The 27,043-nt window shown below is 36.6% G+C and overlaps 1 long non-coding RNA gene across 1 annotated transcript; it reads left to right on the top strand.

Moving 5' to 3' along the window:
- Positions 1 to 8,077: 8,077 nt before the first annotated feature.
- LOC124170499 lies at positions 8,078 to 10,210 on the top strand. The gene is made up of 2 exons (XR_006867479.1): positions 8,078 to 8,209; positions 9,998 to 10,210. It is a non-coding gene; the product is annotated as an uncharacterized LOC124170499 (long non-coding RNA).
- The last annotated feature ends 16,833 nt before the right edge of the window (positions 10,211 to 27,043 follow it).

Raw genomic sequence — 27,043 nt, 5'->3', positions numbered from 1 at the left:
GAATTAACCGTGAAGCATAGGAGGAGGATGATGACGACGTTGATACGGAAAGTGATGCACGGCATACTGAAGATGAGGACGAGCGTGGTGCAGGGAAACTGATGGCGAAACGGGTACTGATGAACGGGATGCTGAAAATGAATATGAGGACGAGCGTGGTGCACGGGGAACTGAGTGCGAAACAGGTACTGATGCACGGGATCCTGTAGTTACGACGAGCGTGGTGCACGAAGATCTGAGTGCGAAACGGGTGCTGATGCACGAGATGCTGCAAATGATGACGAGGACGAGCGTGGTGCACGGGGAACTGAGTGCGAAACGGGTACTGATGCACGTGATACTGATGAAGATGATAGAGGCCGTGAGTAAGGTAATAGGGGGACACTAATAATAAGATATGACTGTAGGGATGACATTATTCTGGTATAATTTGTTGATATATATGTTTGCGGAAATTTAAAAAGTTAATGTCAGGAAATAATTTTAGGCTTTTCTGCCTTTGACGTTAAGATTAAAGTTTAATTTACAATTCGAAATAAAAATCATTTCATACAGTATATTTTTTTCTTAACTGATTCCATTGTATTAGCTTTCATCCCAGACCCGAATAAGGAGCCTTAGACTTTTCATAGCCCGGACCATCATCTTTCAGGAAAACGAAGTCTCCCCAAATGTGTAATTTCAGTCTTTGATTAATAAATGCAACAATAATATTATCATTGTTTTTCCAAAATGCATGCGCGTCCTACGAATGCGAATTACCTGTTTATAAAAAAACCGAAGATAATTTAACTTTATTTGCATCGCAGATGGCGTGCGTTGAAGTTCTTTCGTAAACATTTAGCAAACGCGATTTGTTGAATTCGCATGCTGTAAGCTATTCAATCTCCACAGTTTAGACGGGTAATTCCGGAATCCTTCCAAAGATGTTGAAATGCTGAAATGGATAAAGTTGTACCATTGAGGTAATGCTTGAATGAAATTGTGACTTGCCACAGGAAAAGATATGGGTGGATTATAAGAGGAATCGGTTATGCTTAATTGAATGTACATAAAATGTCTGTATCCTTGCTATATATTCGCTGGTAATTAACTTCTGGTCCATCTTCCGCAGGTGTTGATGCTCACAACACCAGTCGATCTCAGGAAGGATCAGGATCCAAACAGGAGAATGCCTTTTTTGTGGGTCTTCTTTACCTCTGTCCCCATTCGCACTGCATCCGTGGGATCAGCGACGACCGAGGTCAACGAAAAGAAGATGGGTAAGTCCATTTACCTAGAAAATAGTTATAAATACTTCATTTAACCTGTTGTTGAAGTAGCATTATTATTTAGTAGAACGTCATATTTTAGAAATGTTGATAAACGAGAACAGTAATTTTTTAAAGATCTTTCTGGCATTTGAAATACCACATGCATTACTTGAATAATGATTATTGTTATGAAATATTGTTTTAGTAATTCTGGCCAGAAATTATTACTATAGGACAACCTTGTCTTATGAGCACTATGTAGACGAAATAATTTGTAATTTTTTTCAGTAATTTTTAAAAACTAGTAATTGCTAACGTATCTACTGCTACATCTACATGCCATCCCCTAAGCCGCCTTAATAGGCGAGTGGCAGGGTGTGTTAGGACACGAGCAGTCTAATAATCTGAGCCTGGTTCGTAGGCTTTGTGTCTATAGCGGATCCGAGGCGATCTGTTAAAGTATGGGTTACGCTTTCTGTATGTCCGTGTTTTTTTTTTTGACGATTAACGAAGCTTTCCATTGTCTACTATTAAGTTCACCGGTGACAGTTCACCGATTGAATTTTTCTTCGCCGAATCCCATGAGCTCACTGCTTATTCAAGCTTTAGCCGCATAAGTACGAAACAACACCTGTCTCACACTATTTGATTTTTAATAATCCTCTAATTTTATCATTAGCTTCCCCTTTTAACACAATCTTCCACAGGCAAATTCGTGAAAATTTTAAGAATTGATTCAAAATAAAGACATTTTTAATATTATTATGTGATTGATGTCCAAATTATACTCATCAAAAAATTTATTGTTTTCCAAAAGATCGCCAGAAGGATAATTGATGGCGTTTTTTAGCTGCCTTTAGCTTCATGAAAAACTAATTCGGAAAGCTGAAAGTAGAAAACCGGTTACTCAATTTACAAAAAATGTTCGGCAGTATGTTAGATTCTATGAAATATGGAGAAAAGAGGTACTGAAGTTTATATTTTTAATGCACCCCAAGAGTGAAAAAAACATTCAAATAAAATAATTATCAGCTCAAAAAATTGATTTTTTGCGCATTCACAATAAACTTTGAAAATGTGCTCGCATTATCCGTGCTACGTAATACATAAACCTTAACTAATTTTTTGGACTGAGGTGTGTTCGACAGAGGTTCACAATCCAAAAATCAAGTTTTTCACGACCTTCACTCGAATAGTTATCGATATCTTTTGCAAACCTAGTATTCCGAAGATAAAGGGATATCATAACTGATTGTGGTACCTTTTATAAGTATGAGGAGAGGAAAGTAAATGAAAAAATTAAATTAACAAATATATTGACCATCCTCGTTTAATTTAACTAAGTCGTTCAGCGGTAATATATTAGACACATAAATTCCTATCTGATCAAATGCTTAATTTCTGTTATTTATATATATATCTCGGGGTTGGGGGAGCCCACTTGAAACTCCTGGGTCCACATTTTTGTTCACTAAGCTTGAAGTGTGTCGTGACAAATACCAAACTCGTGAAGATAGAACTACAGGGAATTTGACAATAAACATGAATTTGGAAGTGCTGCCCTTTATTTCTATTTTAATGTTTAACCTAAATTAATTTACGCTTTTTGCTGGAATCTCATTTCTCTTGTGCCTTTTTTTTAATATTTACAGCCGCTGCATTTTCGTCATGAGCCTACTAAACTTTTAAATTAGACATCAATTTTCCCACCATTACTGAATAAAATATGCTGAATGAACTTATTTATTGTAGCAGAAAGGCCTAAATATCCCGTTCTCTCGGTGGACAGGACTTTAAGGATATAGAATGACGAAGTACTTTGCCTCAAGCATGGGTGACTCAGCATGGGCTTTGGATACGCTTGGTGGAAGGATTTGGAGGATTTTGGAGCCGTCTATTACACAAGATTACAAAAAGAAAGGCCACCGGTTGCAGAGCAGAATTGTAACAAATCCACATTTTTTGGGAGGGAATGCATCTTTCAACAATAACGAGTCCAAAAAGCAAGTAGCGTCTAAGTGTACCAATGGATTCCCTCGAGTACCTCGTGTAGAATGACGGCGAGGGCAGCCGAGAATTATCAGTTTGGTTTTAGTAAAGGAATGCAAACATATATATCAACAAATTAAAACAGAAAAATGTCATTCGTACAGTCATATCTTATTATTAGTGTCCCCCTATTACCTTACTCACGGCCGCTATCTTCTTCATCAGTATCGCGTGCATCATTATCCGTTTCGCACTCAGTTCCCCGTGCACCACGCTCGTCCTCATCATCATTTTCAGCATCTCGTGCACCAGCACCCGTTTCGCACTCAGATCTTCGTGCACCACGCTCGTCGTAACTACAGGATCCCGTGCATCAGCACCTGTTTCGCACTCAGTTCCCCGTGCACCACGCTCGTCCTCATCATCATTTGCAGCATGTCGTGCATCAGCACCCGTTTCGCCCTCAGTTTCCCTGCACCACGCTCGTCCTCATCTTCAGTATGCCGTGCATCACTTTCCGTATCAACGTCGTCATCATCCTCCTCCTAGGCTTCACGGTTAATTCCTGCTTCCTCAGCGGCTAGACCTTAATGTGGAAATAGAAATATTTTAGTTGCAAAGCTAATTATATGTTTCATGTCCTATGATTGTAAGCGAATACAATAAAGTATAAAAATGATGGAAAGTTTGTATAAATATAGTATCTAAAAATTTAACCATGCTCTGATTACCAAAAGACACTCAATTCAAAATTACTGTGTAAGATCACTCACTATTGTAGCTAACTCATTTGCGGAGAGTCGTGATTTTTTAAAGAAGTCTAATTGAGGAGATCTCCTTTAAAAAAAATTCATTCCATGCCTAGGAAAATAGTTACTTTTTATATTTATTTGTAATAGAATAAAATGAATAATTAAAAAGCGAATAAAGTATGTCGAGACCGAATCTTATTCCTGATTATATTTTTGTAGTTAACGTATTTTGTGAATATCCTGAATTAAGCTAGATAATGTTGCGAAACGATCATTACTTAACTCTTTAATTTAATGCATGGTCCAGATTGGTCCAGATGGTCTAGCATTGCTTGAGCCATGACGTATTTATTGCCAATTTTTAAAGGTTTTTGAACTCACTTGAAGTGGAGACATATAAGTTGAATGCATTTGTTGCAAGGATTGACATAAGATTATGTTAGTTGAAGAAGTATGTGTAACAGAAGAACACCACCAGCATGACTTAATTCATATGCATGAAACTTTAGAGAAGCGGTGTCGTACTTGTCTTAGAGTAGAGTTCATCTGTGATGTTGAACATGATGATATTGAAAAAATGGTATTATTCGGAAACGGAAAATATATTTTATAAAATCACACCGTACTAAGCCTTATCGTGATCACGTTTGATAGCAACATCATTCACAGGAGCAGCGTTGGTCAGACTTCAGACTTATAAGTGGGGAGAAATAATGATTAATTTTGGCTTTTTCAAACCATTATTGAATGAGAAATTCTACTGGATGTATTGAAAGGGTAAAGTTTTAAAAGTAAGTCAAACTCTACAAGAATTAAATGTAATTTTTAATTTTGGAAGAATGAATCGTTTTGAAGTAAACTTCAAAATAAGGATTATTTGAAAGTTATTCTTTCGTAAAAGAAATTTGCTACAAAGATAAAATGTGGGAAGTAACACGAAACTTTGTATAAAATTGAAAATGGGAAATAGAAATAAGTAGGCATTCAAATATAATCCCGTGGTAAATCTTTAAGGTGGAATATTTCAAATTGTGACTATTAAACACTTACTGTATTTAGAGCGTAACAAGTAGAAATACGCCATTTAAATGAACTTGGAAATAATTTGGGGAATACTCTGCTGCCCAAAATCCTATCACAGGTAGCTACATACCTATTCCCAAGTTGATGCCGATGACCTAACTACAATACGTGCTTAAAGATTATGGGAGTTAATGAGTTCAGTAGATATAATAAGTAGTGAATGAAATTTGGTTTTTTGCTGCTATCGATGAACTTTGTTTGTCTTTATGCTGATTTTTCTTATGGAAGTGGGGAATCATTTACCAAGCAACAGAAATATCAATCAGAAAACTATATGATGTTGATGTATCTAAAAAACGTTGTTTTAACGCGATGGATATTTCGGCAACGTTACATTGATATCCTATTTGTAGCACCACGAGATGTAATAATAATGAAGTCTGATTATTATCTGAGAAAGTATCCAAACAGTAATCTTATGTAGCATATTTTACAGATATATTTAAAGAGCACAATTATTTTGTTTACATGCCTCGTTAATACCAAAAACCAATGAATGCACATTGATTGTCTACTCATTATATTTTGTCATAATATGTAAGAGATTTTGTAATAAGAACCTCAAAGTCCACTGATGGGCATCGCTACATAGTTTTTTTGGCGGGTCTTCTGGATATTTGACAAATTACCGTGTAATTTTTACTGTATTACCATTGATATTATTAAGATGCTGTAACATTTGTGTTAATTATATATAATGAGTTGTAATTTTTGTGAAATTAAAGAATTGTTATCGAACATAATGTTCGATGTATTATGTATTGTATAGATATTAAAAGTACAAATGTTTGAAAAAATAAAAAAATAAAAACCATAAACCCGTGAGGGGTTTTCCGTCCCCCATCGGGCGCGTCCCCAGATGGCGGATAGGGGAAAGCCCGGCAGATATGTCGGGTAGGTGGAAAATAAAATACCACCCGCGGACCAAAACGGAAACCAAAATGCAGGCGCGTCTGTTCCCACTTTGGGTGGCGTCCTGTTCAGGGTCAGTTCCCATGTCATTGGCGGCCAAAAGAAATAAACGTAGCTGGAAGTATAAAAGGCTAAACGCATTTAATATTGGACGTTAAAGAATTGGAAGCAACGAATATAATGCAACTACCTTGGGATTGTCATGTTAGGTTTGGAGCTGGTGTTTGACCGGGTACAAGTACGAGGTATTAGAATGCGCTGAGGTAGGCACCCGTCGGGACACCGGAAAACGCTACTGCCACCGCATTAAATTGAAACCAACGACCGCCTTCTCAACCTGTTGAACCTGATTTGCTTGATGGAAGACCACCAAAGAAGGTAGAACGAGGGAACGCAATGAATGGACTCTAATCCACAAAGAAGAGGTCATGCGTTGTTATTTCATCAGCACGAAATTGGAAATCGACGTGATAAGGTATAGATATAGGATGGGACAGTTTTTAATAATTGTTCACCCTGAGATGATTGGTGTAATATCGCAGTGGAACCGTGTAGATAGGAGAAGGCAATAGCTACCCGAAGCCTTCTCTTTAAACTTGAACTGCAAGGAATCAAGGAAAAAGTTAAGACACAAAATGCAAATCAATAATGTATGTCCTTGTGCGCTTTAGAAAATAATAACACCTAGACACGCCACGAAGAAGAAGTAACTTATCATAGAAGCCGTAATATGCTACATGATGAAGGGTGAAGAATACATTGGTAAAAAATTGGAACATGTTATCTTATGCAATTTTTATAATGCAATGCAAGCATTCTTTGAAACCGGGACTCCATTAGTACGTTCATCACAAAAATCAGGGTCTCTATGAAAGTACTTCACATGATTTAATGTTTAAATTATTATAAACTACAAAATTAAGCATCTCACTACAGTGAAGAAGTAATAATGGAGAACTTTAACAGCTTCTATTCAATTCCGCAATAAGTACAGCTACGTACCTCGACAACAACGTGATGTTTTTTAATGAAAACCATTTGCCAAAGGTTACGTCATTCCTACCACAGGGAAAAAAAAGAAAAAATCATCGAAATTGTACGAGAAATATTGGCCTTAGTAGCTCAATATAGATGAAGAATAAATAAAAGGCAACTGAACTAGAAAGCCAAGCAGATAATTTGTCCTGCTTGTGAAAATTATCTCTTACTTCACTGAAATCACAGAGGTAATACTCGCTGATAAAAGCAATTTATTTACATGAATTTTTATTTAATGATTCTGAGCCTATTCATGGAAATAATCCATTTCACGGTTTTTCAACTTGTCTTTTCTTGCAGGTTAAATGCATTAGGAGAAGGATGGATATCACCCAGCGGTTGTTTTCTGGAGCGTGGATAAGCCGCAACTATGGACATAAAACTAGGTTAGCGAGGTGAGTACAACTATCGTAGTTATTTTAACGATTATTTAAAAATATTTATAGTCTATTGGAAATTTTAAGTTTTATGCTGAATCATTTCGATAAAATTTCTAATCATAAGTAGTAATCGTACATTATGTCGATTTTTGAATGTTTTGATTCGCCTCTGGAATTGTGAAATAAGATAACATTTATACATTAAAAATTTAAAGGGAGCTGAGATTTAGGAATATTGCATTTTCATTGGTGTGGATGTGCTTCAGGTATCGACTTTAAATTTTTGCAGTTCAAATTTAAGTTATTATGGATTACGTAGCTTTAATTCACATTTAATTCGCTGCCATGATGAATGTTTACGAGACCTTGCATTGAAGTTCTTCCGTCATGATTTAGCGAACGTGATTTGTTGAATTTACATGATGTAAGCTATTCAATCTCTACAGTTTAGACGGGTAATTCCTGAATCTTCCCAGAAACTTGAATTGCTGAATTAGATGAAATTGTACCATTGAGGTATTGCTTGAATGAAACTTGTGCGTTGCCTCAGGAAAAGTTTTGGATGTTTAAGTTGAATCGGTTATGGCTAAAGGATTTTACATAAAATGGCTGTATCCTGGATATATAATTGCTGATGATTAACTTCTGGTCCATCTTCCACAGGTATTGATGCTAACCACACCAGTCGATCACAGGGAGGATCGGCTATCGGAACAGGAGAATGCCATTTTTGTGGGACTCCTTCATCTTCGACGCCATTTTCACTGTACATGCGGGATCAGCGACGACGATATGAAGTACGGTAAGTGCATTTACCGTTAAAATAATTAATAATACTTCTTCTAACCTTTTATTGAAGTGGTATAATTATTTAGTAGAACAACATATTTTAGAAATGTTAAAAAACGAGAACAGGAGTTTTTTTAAAAGGGTTTTCTGACATTTGAAATACACTTGAATGTTTTTAATTATATTTATTTTGGATGAAGGTAAATTGTTTTGAGACTGAATTAGACTTGAGCTGAGAATCGATGAATTTATTAGGTTACATCTATTTTCCTGCAGTATTTTTATCGGAAAATTGTGTTGACCAAAATACTATTGAATATTCTTCGAAAGCGTTGAGTTGAGAATTTTGTTAATTCTAAACATTCTTCCCTAGTAAGCCTAGAATTTGAAATGCAATACTTTAGTTTTAGTAGGAACCTATTATGTAGGATTTGATGTAAAACGATTCCATACATCTTATACATTTATATAAAGTACTAACCGACGTTGCTCGGAAAGGATAGTCCCGTGGAAGTGGGAATCGTGAAATTCATTATCACATGGCTAAATATTTCAGTAGGAGGATAAAGTATATACTATGATTAAATGCATTATGCCAATGACTTCAGCTGTCAGTCGCCTCCTCCAAATACCTTAACTACGGTCTAAGTAATTATGAATATTAGCCTTAACTTAGCTAAAATACGCATTGTGAACAGTGATTCAGGACCCAAGGGGGATGCTCTGAGGGTTACAACACACCGGGGGATGAACCCAGTAACTTAACTGATTGCGCCCGGGGAGGAAAGTGGAAGGGAAGGTAATAGGATGGAAGCGCCGCCGCGGTAGGTTGCATATAGAACAATCTCACGCGAGATTTCAGGGGGAAAGGAGATCGATCCAAATCTCATGTTATCTGACTAAGGTGGGTACAAAAAATTGCCAAACCTATCTAACGTAACTTTGGACGTAATAATTATCAGAAATCTGGTGTTAAAGCAAAAACTGGTATTTGATGCGAACAACGTACTGCATCTGTTATAAATACCTACGAGTAATAATAAGCTACGAGTCTTATTATTAATAGCACATAAGTCTTAACTAACCTTTGTGACTGATGTTGACACCAGCAGTTCACAATCCGAAAATAAGGTCTTCATAATGCAATATTTTGCAAATAATGTATTATGAAGAAGGGAGTGATAACTTATTGTAGATACTTTGTTAAGTATCGGGAGGGGTAAAAAAATGAATACTGACTTCCTCATTTAATTTAACTATGTCTTTCATCGGGTATAGATAAAATAATGAAATGTATGTCAAATCGAATGCTCAAAAACGGCTTTTTCCACTTCTAAAACTGAAAGACGCAGTCGAAATGGGACAAGAGCAGTACAGACAGAGTATTATCCGGTCCACTTGCCTTTAATATCTGTCACTTACCAACATATCTTGGGAATGGGGAACCCCAACCGATGCTCCTGAATCCAATATTGTTGTTCACTACGCATTAGGTGTTTCCTGAGAAATATTAAACTTGTGAATTAGAAATACAGGAGGTTTGACAGTAAACCTGTATTTGGAAGTGCTGCCTTTCATTTCAATTCTAATGTATTACCTTGAAAAATTTTCGCTCTTGGCAAGAAGTGCATTTCTCCTGCGCATTAATTTAAATATATTCAGCATAAATATTTCCGTCAATAGTACCTATTAAACTTTCAAGCCATATATCAATATTCCGACCATTAGTTTTTAACATATCTCGAATGCACTTATTTATGCTCAGTAGCGAGGACTAATAATCCCTTTGTCCTGCTAACAGGACTAACAAGAGATAGAATGAAGAAGTTCTTCGCGTCAACTACGGCGGACCCGGAAGGACTTTGGAGCCGTTTCAAAAAAGCACTTGGAGAATTTTGGAGCCGCTTACTACACAAGACCACAAAAAGGAAAGACAACGGTTCCAAGGTAGACTTGTGACGATTCCATACCTTTTGGGAGGGATTGCATCTTTCAACAATACCGCATCCAAAAATCAAGTAGCGCCAAGGTACAACCAAAAGTTATTCCGCTGGAACCGTCATTCAGAAGATGTTTGACGCGGGAGTAGTGATAATTTACGAATAGAAACGAACATTAATCATGGTACAAGTTAGAAGTCTCAACGCCTCGGAACACAGTGGATGACCAAATGGTTCTCTGGCCGATGTCATGAATCGGATGATTTACTCAACTACATACCTTGTGAGTGCAATGTAACCAGAATGTAACAGGGATTTGAGAAAATAATACCGAAATAAATGTGAACTGTCAGAGGGAGATAAACGCCAATCAGAACAATCTAAGTTAATTCATACTTTTACAGGGAAATGTGGGAAAGTTATAATTCTCAGAAAGAAAAACAATGATTTTTGAGTTTTTCTGTTAAAATCAGTGGTTGATTTGATTCAGCTTTAAAGCAGAAATCATGCAATGACGGCAATGTTACTATTAGTGTCCAGGCGAAGGACAAAGATTAATGTATTGCGGATGTATTTCATTATTTTATCTGAATTCTGACGTATATTAATTAGTAAATATGCTGAATGATAAAAAGTTTTAGAGGTATTCCATGTCATATCGTTGCCGAATGATTATTGCGCATAACCGTGTGAAAGATATTTGAGGCCACCTTTTATTTGTGTAATGAAACTTGTTTTCCAAATTAAAAAAAAACATTTCATTACCTAATTCAATATAGTGATCGAGTTTGTCACTAGATTAGCTGCAGGTGCAATAGATATGTTTAGCCATTCTTTCTGGACTCCTAGTATAGACCTTTTCAATAGCTATTTCCTTTTTATCAATTAACTACCGGAAAAGAGTGATTCTTAATGTAATTATATTTAATTTCGAGCCACCGTGCGAGAAGTCCCTCGAAAATGTGAATAGTCTACAAATATTTAAGGTCGGATTTAGATTCTAGCGTATATAATAGTAATACTGTGAAATTAGGAAATGAATGATTATTAGGAAGAAAAACAATCCTTCTTGCGCTTTTTCTGTATTACTCACAGGTTGATTTGAGTCAGCATTAAAGCAGAAATCTTGCAGAGAAGGCAATCTTGTAAGTGGTCATCCTGGCGAATAACAAGGATTGATTTATTCGGGATGTATTTCACTATTTTTATTAAGTTATGACACATATTTATTTGTTAATTCTTGGAATGATAAAATATTAAAGAATTATGCCATCATCCTGTGTCAAAACTTTTCCGATTATTACACATAGCCGCGCAAAAGATGTTTGAGGCCACCTGTTAATTTTGTAAGGAATGTATATTTTCCAAGTCATAAAAAACCCATTTAATTACTAAATTCAATGCAGTGACCCAATTCACCAAATGATTAACAGCAGGTGCAATAGAAATGAATATGGAACCACCGTTCCGTCAGGCCTTAGCATATGTGTAAGGTCAAAGAACGTCTTAAGCCCAACTTATGGAGGAAATATTATGTAATAAATAAATTTACTGGAAAATACATGATTGGAATCATTCACAGAGAGAAACAGAATGCATCTTGCCTTAGTCCTGTAAATTTCACCAGTTGATTTGCTTTAACTTTGAAAAAGAAGTTTTGAAAAAACGGCAGTGTAACCAGTGGTATAAAATGAGTCCTGGGATACGCAATGCGGCGGAAACTCATAGGTATTAACATTTTTCTCATATAACTGCAACAGCAATATTGTCATGATCGCCGTTTTACGGCGAATTTTATGTTTTCAGTATCATATCACTGAGAAGTCTTGGCAAAGTTGAAGACAACCGGCCATGCGGTCTCTGATTGAACATTCTGATACACATGGCATTTCGTTTTATATCCGAGGAATCTGGGGCCTAAATAAATACTCGGTGGAACTTCGTTAGAAAATTATCTAATCATATTTCTACGGCTGATGTCTTTATCTCCCCCTTACACGCCTATTGAGGCGGATAAGGGGGCAGTAGGTTCATATAAAAATGCTTTTTTTTAATCATGTTATCTTTTCAATCACATTTTTAAATTTTTCAAACATGATTCCCCCAACTCCTCAACTAATATGTATTGCGCAATGCGAGACGCAGATTACGTTAATCAGTAGTTGGCATGTATTGCCTAAACCTGAATATAAAAGTATAATTCAAAGGATGCGTTTTATTTTAGGGACCGAGTGGTATGCATGTGGGTACGTGCAACTGCTTTATCACCCTCATCCAAACTCATTATAAGTGGTTCGCAGTGTATTAGAAAGATGTTCCTGCGTATATTTCGCTGCTCATGGTTTGCCATGCTCTTCTTATTATGGAGCCTTTCTGGAACTGCAAAATTCGAGTGTACTTTCTAATTCGCTAGCCGTAGAAATAAATCATTAAGTCAGTCGGTATTTCCGTGATAGGACGTAGTTTTTTTTATTTGATCGACCTTGTACGAAAATTTGCAGTCGCACAACCATTTCAACTTCCATCTCATTGGTTTTCGAATATTTAAATAATATTTTTTTTAGAAAAGAAATACATGTTAAATATTTTAAACAGACTTTTTAAAGATGATGTTAGAGCATCCTAAGCTTACATTTGTTCAATTATAAAATGTGAGAATACAGCTTTTCGTTGTACCCTTGAAGCTAGTGGTTGAAGTGGAAATTAAACACCTCCTTGAGTAACCTTACAATATTCCAAACATTAGTGAATACTTGATGAGCATGTCACATCTGATGCAACGGCTTAGTGAGTGCTGCATGCAAATGCGTGTGTGAATAATTTTACTTTGAAATAAGTAGCTGTTTACTTTGAAAAGATTAGTGGAACACGCGGCTAGAAATGCCATCCAATATGGAAATACTTTATTCGTATGAAAATTTATTTTCGCGCATACAGAAATAGGAAACTTATTTCTTTATACCTTTGAGTAAAAGCAAAAAGTGTTTCATTTCTGGCCATAAATATAGGGAAAGACAATTTTCAGAAATTATTCGATTGTAGACGCTGATTAAATACAGTCCCACGTATTATTATTGGCGAAGGGTCAAAGTTTCAGAGAACGCAAAACGAATGAAAAACGTGTGTACGGTAATATCAGTGCGTGTGATCATAATTAATCAGATTAAACAAAAATATTTTGTGAAAATTCGGATGACAGCGCAAAGATTTTGATAATATGATAGAGATATAGAGAAATTGATAAATATTAATGATTTAGATAAATAGAGGATCCATTTCACGTAGGGCGAGTGTTGTTCGCGGCAGCGAAGATGGATACGTCTTCAGGCCCGTCACTGTGTGCAAAAATTACGTTTCACCATCATCATCTTTATCATCTTTAGCAATGAATTAAGAAGTTTTATAAATATAGTAGCATAAAAAGTGGTAAATGTAGGTGGGCGGATTTTGATGTCCAAGACGGGGGATGGAAAATAGAAACAATCAAAAGAAACATTGGAAAATGCAAAAATCGATATTATAGAATTCTGTGAATTGAGGTGGAAGGATGGTTTGGAACCCTGAGCTGAAAGGGAATATGGTTCAACTTTCTGGTTGGGAGGGAAGTGAGTGTAATGTACCTTTGTTATTATTCAGAAATATGGATGTGCTTGAGATAGTTTTAGTTCAAGTAATATTTAGAATCCTTGAGATACTAAGGGAGAAGCATGCAACCAACCTCGTGGTGGTTCAAGTTTCCATGCAAAATAGAATACATAGCGAGGCAAGTAGTCGATATAATGTCCGAACAGATCGAGGATATGATTATAGAGACTCAGGGTGAGCAAAATCTAACAATGTTGGTGACTGGAACGCTTCAGTCGTGGAAGGGAGGGATGGAAACGACGTACGAAGATTTGGATTAAGAATTCGGAACGACAGGTAAAAGGCACACGAAAAGTTATGCAGAGAAATAAGCAAATCCATCACAAACGCGTCGTATAGTATTCTTAAAGGGCACTGCTACACATATGATAGTGAAGAGGATTTCAAAACATAGCATGTAGACGACATAATGATATGTTATAGGTTTAGGAATAATTTGAAAATCTCTCGCAGCATCTCTACATCGGAAGCTGAATCAGACCTCAAACTTTTGCTTTTGAAAATATATTTATAAGATTCAAAAGAATCAGTAAACTTAGGAAGCGTGATAAATGGAATTAAGAATCTCCGAATGAAATTATGAGGATATATTATCAAGAATCCGTGGAGAATAGTATCTTGGAGAGTAAAAATACACAGAATGTAGAGTATGGATGGGATAATATTAAAATTGGTAAATTCAAATTGTCTGAGTCTTCATTTGCCTACGATGGCAGTAGAAGGATATGAACCTTGGAAAACGGAGGGGATGACATAAAAAATGGGATGGAGGAGGAAGTGGAAGAATCTGGACAATGATAAGGGTAAAAGGCGGTATAGGTAAGTTAGTAACCCATCACGCCTTGAAACTGAAAAAAAGGAGGGGTGGTGGAAATGACTGAGTGAGAATGGAGAACTCAAAAAGAAAGGAGTGTTTGTATGCCGAAGGTTATTCAATATCGAGCTTAAAATGAGGGTATGGCATAAAAAGATAACGGTATGAATGGAAGAATGCTAACTGAGTGAGAAGAGATCAAGAGTATAGGGAAGGAATGAGTGTAGGATCTCTATGACGGGAGGAACCGGAGGAAGGAAGGCCGGTGAGAGATACTTTGGAGGAGGGAATGTCATTGTAGGAATATTATCTTGGCATGTGGATCCTAGGCGCTGAAGCCGACGGAGCCCTTGAGACTATGAAAGCTAGGAAAGTTGGACATGGGCGTGGACATCCTTTTTTGTTAGCTTATGAAGAATCTAAAGACGAATGGAATGGATGTTTCTTCGAAATATAGCCAAGAATCTGTGAGGACGGATGTTGACGAGAGAGTTTACAGTAGACCTATGTAATATAACTGCCGTTAAAGTTTATTAGAATGAGGCGATCACAGGACTGTTAACCTAACATCGACCGCTTTGAAAGAGGCACCGAGGATTCTACGAGACGAATGCAGGAGAAGAACAATTGATATTTAGGCTACACTCAGAGCTAGGAATGCAAATTCAACTCGTAATGCATTAGAGGTAATGAATCTCATAATCCAGAGTGGCGTGATTAATGTTCTAACTGAGACGCCGCGCCGTTGTATCTTTAATAGATGGAAGGTAGAATAACATTAAAAATCTATTTTTTATAATCTTTTCATTTTTTCACGTAATCATGCCTACCATAGAATGACGTTTACACAGGATATGGTTCGTTTCGTCCGAGAAAAACCAATTGCAAATTTACGAGGCAAATTTAGCATTTAGTTATCTCTGCTCTCCTGTATACTTAGGTTCCCATGCCTAGTCGCTGAAAATACGGTAAACGCGCTTTTCATCGTAACAACTCATCTCGAATATGACCTTTCTTTGCTATTTTGTTTCATATTTCCTTTCAGATCTTCTTTCTAAGGTCCCACACGCTATTAGTTTTTTCTTAGTGATGTTTCACAACAATTATGGTTTTCCCAGATATTTAGTCTATATGTCTACTTTACGTGGGATCGCAGGAAATGTTGACACCTATATATTTTAAGAACTCGAAATTCGATTGATGAATCTCCTTAGCGGTCGGTGTAACTCATATTTGAAGAGATATACTTTCTCTATAATTCTTCACCGTATACTAAGTTGTACTTAATTATAGCTCTGACTTACTCTACTACACACATTTACAAAAACTCATTACGTATCTCTCCACCCGTGCGCCAGGTTCCTCATTAATATCTGCTATCAGCCTTTCTTTATAAGGATCCGACTCGCTAATAGGTTCTTTTATGCCAGCAAGGTTGATTGATATTGCCAATCTATCGCAAAGGCCATAAACTACTCTGTACTTTACTACATGTACTGCGAGGAGGCGGATGTTGCTTTGGATATGTTATTAATGTGAAGAAGGGACATAAGTGGACCTGACTCTTCTTCGGGGTACACCTGAGTATACTTGAGTAGTATAGTTCGTCTCAATTAATTAAGTATACCTAGACCCAACCTCTTTCGTGCCATCAATACCGCATGCTTCCAATTTTATAATATGCGGGGAATGCGGAAATTAAACGAATGCCTTTCTGAAGTCTAACACTATGAGGTTCACTTGAACATTTCTGTGGCCCGCGTGTAAGATCTATGAGGCACTATGCATACCACCACCATATTTTGTGGCACGTTGTTATTCCACGCAAATCATGCAGCACTCATCCTAGGCTAAATCGGGTGAAGCACATAAGATAACGGCACGCCGTAAAACCAGAAACTGGGAAGGCGTACCTCCATAAAAAAACTACAAATTAGAAATTGATAATTTTGTTATTATGTAAAAAACTACCAGTTAGCAATCAATACTTAGAATATCACAGGGGGAGTTGGGAGAGCCGATGTGGTGCAATTCAGATGTCATTGAAACGCTTTGGCAGCAGATAGTTTTCAATACTTAAGTGGAGAAAATGCTAATAACTAACAGTTATATAGATACTGCTGAAGAGTGAAAACATTGAATCTAAAACTATTTTCAAAGAGTTAATAAATGATGCCATCATGGAGCTGAAGCGAGAAATATGATGATCATCTGAGGCAATACAATAAGAGCTTCGCCGCTCATCATGAAAGTACTACGAAATTGATAAGAAGTACGACCTAAGAAAATATATATTATTATTGTTATCAATATATTATTAATTTTACTATCCCTTATTCTTTGCTAGTGTTTTTCCACAGTAAGCGGATCAGAAAAACTTTTTTTGCCCATTTATTTATTCTTACGCTACTTATTTCTCCCTCGGTCGATATAAAGGTGTTCATTTTTTCCCATATGCCTTCAGGTTTTAAATTTATAAATTGATGATGTACTTCAAATATGCCGATTTCAGTTGAGTAATGAAGTTTAGACACATATCCACCGATTGCATTGCATATGGCTAAAATCTCTGCAGCAAGTTCGGCATGCATATATATTTTGTAAAAAAATTGCTATAAGTACATTACGGTTACTATAATTATAACTATTCATATATTTGTAATATTATAGACGTATTCCTATCATAAATAGCCACCAAAAACGTGCTGGTCATATCCTAGGTTACCTCCTCGAGATGGACATCATCATTGCTAGTGCATCACAAGTTAATTTTTTCCTGTGTAACCAGACTTATCGTCGCCCAATTAGTCGTTTGTTTCGTCTACTCCATCGGTCTGTTCATCATTATTCGTTCCTTTTCACCGGGTGTAAAATTATGCTAATAGACCTATAATGTTCTCTTTCCAGAGCTTTCCTGTTTTTCGGAAGCGGAATTAAATCTTTCTTCATAATATCCTGTGCCAACGTCCCTCCACATACATCATCCGTAATAGTTATAAAATCGTTCTTTCACTATCCAACCCCAGATTTTCAGAATAAATCACGGGATATTTTCCACGCCTAATGCATTCAAAACATTCATATCCCTCACTGGTCATTTTAGTTCTAAGTCTAGAATCCACGTACCAAAATAATCGTCCTACAATGACATTCCATCCTCCAAAGTAACTCTCACCGGTTAGTTCCTTCCGTCATAGAGATCCTATACACATTCCTTCCCTATACTCTTAATCTCTTCTCACGCAGTTAGCTTTCTTCCATTCATAGCGTTATTTTTTTATGCCATACCCTCTTTTTAAGCTCGATATTGAATAACCTTCGGCATACAACCTCTCCTTTCTTTTTGAGTTCTCCATTCTCACTCAGTCATTTCCACCACCCTTCCTTTTTTTCAGTTTCAAGGCGTGATGGGTTACTAACTTACCTATATAGCCTTTTACCCTTATCATTGTCCAGATTCTTCCACTTCCTCCTCCATCCCATTTTTTATGTCATCCCCTCCGTTTTCCTAGGTTCATATCCTTCTACTGCCATCGTAGGCAATTGAAGTCTCAGAAAATTTGAATTTACCAATTTTAATATTATCCCATCCATACTCTACATTCTGTGTATTTTTACTCTCCAAGATACTATTCTCCACGGATTCTTGATAATATATCCTCATAATTTCATTCGGAGATACTTAATTCCATTTATCACGCTTCCTAAGTTTACTGATTCTTTTGAATCTTATAAATATATTTTCAAAAGCAAAAGTTTGAGGTCTGATTCAGCTTCCGATGTAGAGATGCTGCGAGAGATTTTCAAATTATTCTTAAACCTATAACATATCATTATGTCGTCTACATGCTATCTTTTGAAATCTTCTTCACTATCATATGTATAGCAGTGCCCTTTAAGAATACTATACGACGCGTTTGTGATGGATTTGTTTATTTCTCTGCATAAGTTTTCGTGTGCCTTTTACCTGTCGTTCCGAATTCTTAATCCAAATCTTCGTACGTCGTTTCCATCCCTCCCTTCCACGACTGAAGCGTTCTAGTCACCAACATTGTTAGATTTTGCTCACCCTGAGTCTCTATAATCATATCCTCGATCTGTTCGGACATTATATCGACTACTTGCCTCGCTATGTATTCTATTTTGCATGGAAACTTGAACCACCACGAGGTTGGTTGCATGCCTCTCCCTTAGTATCTCAAGGATTCTAAATCTTACTTGAACTAAAACTATCTCACGCACATCCATATTTCTGAATAATAACAAAGGTACATTACACTCACTTCCCTCCCAACCAGAAAGGATAACCATATTCCCTTTCAGTTCAGGGTTCCAAACCATCCTTCCACCTCAATTCACAGAATTCTATAATATCGATTTTTGCATTTTCCAACGTTCCTTTTGATCATTTCTATTTTCCATCCCCCGTCGTGGACATCAAAATCCGCCCACCTAAATTTACCACTTTTTATGCTACTATATTTATAAAACTTCTTAATTCATTGCTAAAGATGATAAAGATGATGAGGGTGAAACGTAAATATTGCAAACAGAGACGGTCCTGAAGACCTATCCATCCTTGTTGCCGTGAACAACACCCACCCTACGTGAAACGGATCCTCTAGGAAAAGGTCCAGAGTCTCATTTGATTTTCATCACTGCTTTCAGTAAAAAAATATCTGATTATGTTTTACACTTACATTCCAATATTGTTTTTTACGTTACACCATCACGTGTGCTACCTTTTTTTTTGATCCTATCATTCGACCCATATTGCATTGGTGGCTCTCCCAGGAGTAGTTAACAATCAAATAAGATCGCACAAGCCTCTCCACGAGCATTTTTGACGCTCACGTTCTCATGTAATTGAACGGATTTCGGACAGTCATTGCAGCTTTAGAGATTCCTCATCCAGGGCATACATCTTATCGCAACGATGAACCCACAGGACTCCACAGGACCTCAAACACAATTAAATCTTTTCATAGACTTGACTGCAGAAAAAGCAATGTACATAAGATTTGAATGTAATATGACGATCCTTTCATTTACTTCAGTATCTCAGCACTAAACAGTGCTTAACCCCGATATCATGTTGTATCTTTTCTATTGGTCCTTAGGATATTTCAGCTTATCTTTTCGCTTAGTAGCCATTATTCCATATTTTAATATGCAGTTTAATCTTCGTTATCCTCTTGTGCTATTTTTCGCATATGTCCTTTACCTGTTAGCGTGCATTTATATTTCTGCTTTTAGAGGGTACGTGACTGACCACCTCGGCTCAGAATTGTACCACCTCGGCTCAGTATAAAAAATTTAATTTACTGCCTATCGACCTACCCACGACCTTTTGAATTAAGTGTATAATAATATTCCATGTTTATCAGGACACAAGGTAAAGGGTGGCTTTTTTGAAGTCAGTCGATATGGGTTGGCAGGTAATGTTGCAGCCTTTCGGAAATCTCCGAGTGAATTAATATGATTTTCTTTTTCGACGCGAACGTTCTATCAGAAAATAATTGAACTTTTCATTCTTAACCAATTTGTAACGACAACTCTCGATACTACTATTTCCTGTTCATCTTCTCCAATACTCCTTCCTACAGCAAAAGAATTTAATTCCTGCTTGTAAGAATTTATTCAGCCTTAACATTACATATGATAAAGATTTAAGGTCTTTTAGTCATGGCTAGTGACCAATAATGTGATTTATTGGAAGGTATTTTGGTAAAATTATGTATAACTGTAAAAAAAGTAATGGGAAACATTCAATACCCCCAGTTTTTATAGGGATAAATAAGAAATGTTCATCAGTTCACATCCCTAAGTTACCGAGAAAGACACCCTTCCATCAGGTAATCTATTTTCTTAACCCCTTCCCATCAAAAGTGACTTTCATGAATGTTATTAACCCCATTTACTCGATACGGATTTAGAGGTAAGATTGATGAAGGAATAGGGAGCAAGAACGACAGCCGATTCGTATTTAAGTGGTTGAACTAATTAAAATTAGCTTCATCACCATTTGTTCCGGAAACAAAATTCCTGATATGTATCTGCTTGCAACAATGGGAAAAGTACAAATTGCACTCTAAATTGTCTATCTCAGGCAGGACACTTCAGATATGAGGAGAAAAGACTTACAAGTAATGAGCAGCGAAATATATCCCTGAACACCCATCCAAGTTCAAGAGGCTTATTTAACATATAAAGAAGGTAATAGACAATAAACGATAGTAATACATAAGCTGTGTACGAGTAAATCTCAATCCATTCAGCGGAAAAATTATGCAACTTACTGTTCCAAATTCTTTATTTGATCAACAGTTATAATCTCCTTATGCCATGTGTTCTGAAACCATTACTTCGCCCAAGATTGGAATTGAGAAAAAATAATTAAAATTCTCCTGGTGAATGGCCGTTTTGGGCAGTTCTCGTGTTTTCATCCGTATAAGATGTTTTATCTCCATCCTTGCCACAGTTTAGATGAATGACTTATTCAACGTCATGTGGGGCTAGGGTGCTTGTTCTCGAGTATTCGGGTTTAAAGAGCGTGCCTCAAAAATTAAGTCGGTGTTTATTGGTGGATGCATTATTGCTTTTTCCTTGCCATATATAGGATAGATTCTACTGAAGTGGAAGGTGCTGCTAATTCAAGAGGCTGTTATTTCCAATGCGTTCCATGGCCTAGAAAGTAAAAATTTTTATTTGTCCTGGTCGGATTTCAGGTTTCCCTCCATCATTTAGACAAGGGATCCCTAACGCCTCACCTCCGCGGGATGGCAGAAGGGATTTTTCGAAATATAGATTACAAGGGTTTTTGTGGCATTTTAGGGTATGACCAAAGTAATCATGAAATGAATTTTTGGAATTAAGGGGATGAAACTGGAAAGAAATGTGAAGATGTCTAAAGTATATGGTGTTGTCAAAACTGTATTTTATGACAGTTTTATGCCGTTAAATACTTGTGTACACAATCAGTCAATAAGTAAAGCAAGACAGAAAAAGAATAAATGTTGGTAAAATAAGTGCTGACTAAGGTTAATTCATGCTATAAGTGGCCTTAGTGTTCGTTTAAACTGTTAATATATCTAACCCATCTAATCCCAATGTTTCTTCGAAATATCATCAAAAATGTACACATATTCTGCTCAGTACAGTAAAGTTTTAATCAAGGTTTTTTTGTGCTTTGAAGTAAAATGGAGACATCTGGAAATTTAATTCCTCCCAGAAGTCTTCGTCATTCAAGGTTTAAAAAGTTACCAATGACCAGGCTACACTTATGCTGATTTTGAATCCGAAAAACCTTGAAAAAATTTTAAGTGTGCGCTTTTCTTGGAGTGCGCTCCTTTCGCAACATCGATGAGGGTGGGGAAATAGGGAAGTAAGGATTTAATATTGACGGATGATATGCGAGGGATTGACCGCACCGTTGTTCTTTTGTAATAGGCAATTATCGATTCTCAAATACAAGTTATGTACAAACGTACTTCAATCCTCTCTGGGCAACAGCTCCTTTTTACTGTGTTTGCCAAAATTTTAATCAAATTAACGGAAACATAATGAAATACACTTTTGTATGTTCCACAAGAGTTTTTAATCCCGACCTAGGTTTCGGCAGTACACACTGTCATTATCAAGGTGAATATACAAACATTTTGCGAGCTTATATAGCTTAGGGAGAGGGGGGTTAAGGCAGGGAGGAGGTGGTGATGGTGGGAGCAGTGATTTCAATGTCAAGGTTCTCCACAATGTGTGTAAAGGTAAAAAGATGGATTTTCTTGAGCAGTTGGAAATTTTAAGAGCATGTCGAAACAAAAATGTAAGGGTGGTTAACGACCTTTTGTACCCCTCCAACTCCTCCCCTTTATTATCAGTTCTGCTGGACTCGGCAAGTAAACCTACTGACCTTGAGGAAACTATTCCTCGTTAGCTTTCCCCTCCCACCATCACCACCTCCTCCCTGCCTTAACCCCCCTCTCCCTAAGCTATATAAGCTCGCAAAATGTTTGTATATTCACCTTGATAATGACAGTGTGTACTGCCGAAACCTAGGTCGGGATTAAAAACTCTTGTGGAACATACAAAAGTGTATTTCATTATGTTTCCTGCGAACAAGTTCCACCAAATATCGCCATCCAACCTTAAGCTGATCAAATTAACGGCAATAATATCGTAATTGCTGGGTAATCTTTGACGACATATTATTTTTCCTATATGCTTCACAGATAATTTAATTATCTTAATAATTCTTATAGGGCAGTTTCAAAAAATATGTTTTACTAACTCGCAGCTATTCTCCCTTTATTCATGAATAATATAATCCTTTCGATTATATTTGGAGTTTGAAGGTAAATTAATCCTTTTTCTTTCTCCTTTCGCATTCAGACGTTTCTACTTAGAAAGAAATCTTTTTTCTGTAGGAATTTAGTATTAAAAAATATTTCGTTGCGTTGTGGTAATTTAAAATGTCATGTCTGATGTATATTTATGTGAATATTTAAATAAGTATTTAACATGGGTCGTGTGAGTTTTGAATGTAGCTGTTTACGGTTCGTGTGGTACTTTTATATCACAAATTCACTAATTTTTTCTCTTGCTAACAATTATTAGATCAAGGATATCTTGGTTATGAAATGTACGGTTGTAATGAAACGTTGATTGTCGAATTACACTCTCCAATGCAAATAAGCACAGGTTCTTGTAATATATTCTCTGTTGGAATGACACTTCTTTTGCCTTCAAATATTGAAGAATGTGGTAGTAAATGAGTTCAGTACATATAAAGAGTAGTGAGTGAACTTTGGTTGTTTTTTATAACAGATGAAATTTGTTTTTTTTAAATGTTGGTCTTCCTTATGGATGTGGACACTCATTTCCCAAGCAGCAGAAATATATGAGGTTGATGTATCTAATAACGTTGTTTTTTACGCGATGGATATTTCGACAACCTTACATCTATATCCTATTTGTAACATCACGATGAGTTGTAAAAAAACGTCCGATTGATATCTGAGAATGTATCCAAATAGTAACCATAGATAGCTTATTTTACGTATAGATTTAAAAGGCACATAGTTTTAGTTTATATGTCTTGTTATTACGAAAAACGCTTGTATGCACACTCATTATCTACTAATTAGATGTTGTCAAAATATGCAAGAGATGTTGTAAGAAGAACCTCAACGTCCACTGATGGGCAACGCTGCATAGTAGTGTGGCTGGTCTACTGGATATTTGACAGATTACCGTGCAATTTTTATTGTATTAACATGAATATTTATCAGATGCTGTAACATTTTTGTTAATTTTTGTATAATAAGTTGTATTTCTGTAAAAGTAAAGAATTGTTAATCCAACATAATGCTAGGTAGCATATGTGGTGTATAGAATTGAAAAGTACAAATTTTTAAAAAATAAAGTAATAAAAATAATGAACCCGTGTGGGGTTTTCCGTCCCCCATCGGGCGCGTCCCCAGGTGGCGGATAGGGGAAAGCCCGGTAGATATGCCGGGTAGGTGGAAAATAAAATACCACCCGCGGACCAAAACGGAAACCAAAATGCAGGCCAGGCGTCTGTTCCCACTTTGTGCGGCGTCCTGGTCAGGGTCATTTCCCATGTCATGGACGACCATATAGATATAACCTTAGTCGTACCTATAAATGGCTAAACCCATTTAATGATAGAGATTAGAGAATTGGAAGCCTCGAATAAAATGTCTCTGCCTTGGAATCGCGAAGGGTGTGTCTGGAGCTGCTGTTCGGCCGTATACGGGCTGGTGTTTGACCGGATACGGGTACCAGGTATTATAATGGGCTGAGGCTTGCACTCGTCTGGACACCAGAAAACGCTACTGCCACCGCATTGGAGGGAAAACAAAAAATCTATTTATCCAGCCTGTTGAACGTGCTTTTCTTGATAGAAGATCACCAAAGAAAGTACACCGAGGGAACGCAGTGAATGGACTCCAAGCCTTAATGAAGAGGTCATGCGTTGTTATATCATCAGCTCTACATTGGAAATATACGTGATAAGGTGGACTAACAGGATGTTACAGCTATCTATAAAAGCTCACCCTGAGAGGACAGGTGCATTATCGGAGGAGAACCTTGGAAATAGGAGAAATGCATTAGTTACGCGAAGGCTTTTCTCTAACCTTAAACTGCATTGAATCAAGGAACAAATTAAGAAAGAAAATGCAAATCACTCTTGTATGTTTTTTAGGGCTTCAAAAAAGTAATAACTCTTCGACAGGCAACGAAGAAAAATAACCTATGATAGGGGCCCGAATATACTACACAATAAAGGGAAAATGATACTTTGGCAAGGAAATGGAAAAATTTATCTTACCTTAATCAATCATCCCACTATAGTAAAGAAGTAAGAATGGAAGAAATATAAGTACTACTATTCTGTTCCTCAATACGTACAGCTACGTCCCTCAACATCAACGTGAACTTAATCAATGAAGAATGTTTGCCAAAGCCTGAGTCAACCACACTAATGGGGAAAAAATATAATTCTCATAGAAATCGTGCGAAAAATATTGGCTCAATTAGTTTAAAATGGAAGAAAAATTAATAAAAGGCAACTGAGCAAGAACATCAAGCAGATAATTGGTCATACTCCGTGAAAATGATCTCTCGGGTCACAAAACCACATAGGTAATACTCGCTGATTTTTGCGGTTTATTTAGATGAATTTTGTTTAATTATTCTGAGCCTATTCATGGAAAGAATCCCTTAAAGGTATTTCTACTTGTCTTTTATTTCAGGTTATAGGCATTTTGAGGAGGATGAATATTACCCAGTGCTACTATTATCTGGAGTGCGAAAAAGGCGGAACTAGGGACAAAAAACCTAGGCTAACGAGGTGAGTAAAACTCTCGTAGGGTTATTTTAACGATAATTTTATTATCTTTTTATTAAAATGGAATATTTTAAGTTTTATGCTGCAAGATACGAGTCTTATTATTAATAACACATAAGTCTTAACTAACCTTTGTGACTGATGTTGACACCAGCAGTTCACTATCCAAAAATAAGGTCTTCATAATGCAATATTTTGCAAATATTGCATTATGAAGAAGGGAGTGATAAATTGATTGTAGAAACTTTGTTAAGTATCGGGAGGGGTAAAAAAATGAATGCTGACTTCCTCATTTAATTTAACGATGTCTTTCATCGGGTATAGATAAAATAATGAAATTTATGTCCAATCGAATGCTCAAAAACGGCTTTTTCCACTTCTAAAACTGAAAGACGCAGTCGAAATGGGACAAGAGCAGTACAGACAGAGTATTTGCCGGTCCACTTGCCTTTAATGTCTGTCACTTACCCTCATATATTGGGAATGGGGAACCCCAACCGATACTCCTGAGTCCAATATTGTTGTACACTACGCATTAGGTGTGTCCTGAGAAATATTAAACTTGTGAATTAGAAACACAGGAGGTTTGATAGTAAACCTGTATTTGGAAGTGCTGCCTTTCATTTCAATTCTAATGTATTACCTTGAAAATTTTTCGCTCATTGCAAGAAGTGCATTTCTCCTGCGCATTAATATAAATATATTCAGCATAAATATTTCCGTCAATAGCACCTATTAAAATTTCAAGTCATATATCAATATTCCGACCATTAGTTTTTAACATATCTCGAATGCACTTATTTATGCTCAGTAGCGAGGCCTAACAATCCCTTTCTCTTGCTAACAGGAGAAACAAGAGATAGAATGAAGAAGTTCTTCGCGTCAACTACGGCGGACCCGGAAGGACTTTGAAGCCGTTTCAAGAAAGCACTTGGAGAATTTTGGAGACGCTTACTACATAAGACCACAAAAAGGAAAGACAACGGTTCCAAGGTAGACTTGTGACGATTCCATACCTTTTGGGAGGGATTTCATCTTTCAACAATACCGCATCCAAAAATCAAGTAGCGCCAAGGTGCACCAAGAGTTATTCCGCTGGAACCGTCATTCAGAAGATGTTTGACGCGGGAGTAGTGATAATTTACGCATAGAAACGAACATTAATCATGGTACAAGTTAGAAGTCTCAACGCCTCGGAACACAGTGGATGACCAAATGATTCTCTGGCCGATGTCATGAATCGGATGATTTACTCAACTACATAACTTGTGAGTGCAATGTAACCAGAATGTAACAGGGATTTGAGAAAATAATACCGATATAAATGTGAACTGTCAGAGGGAGATAAACGCCAATCAGAACATTCTAAGTTAATTGATACTTTTACAGGGAAATGTGGGAAAGGAATAATTCTCAGAAAGAAAAACAATGATTTTTGAGTTTTTCTGTTAAAATCAGTGGTTGATTTGATTCAGCTTTAAAGCAGAAATCATGCAATGACGGCAATGTTACTATTAGTGTCCAGGCGAAGGACAAAGATTAATGTATTGCGGATGTATTTCATTATTTTATCTGAAT

Source organism: Ischnura elegans, chromosome X (assembly GCF_921293095.1).
Source record: "Ischnura elegans chromosome X, ioIscEleg1.1, whole genome shotgun sequence".
Lineage (NCBI taxonomy): Eukaryota > Metazoa > Arthropoda > Insecta > Odonata > Coenagrionidae > Ischnura > Ischnura elegans.
Note: the sequence above shows the minus strand (reverse complement) of the source record. Positions and strands in the feature narration are given on the sequence as shown.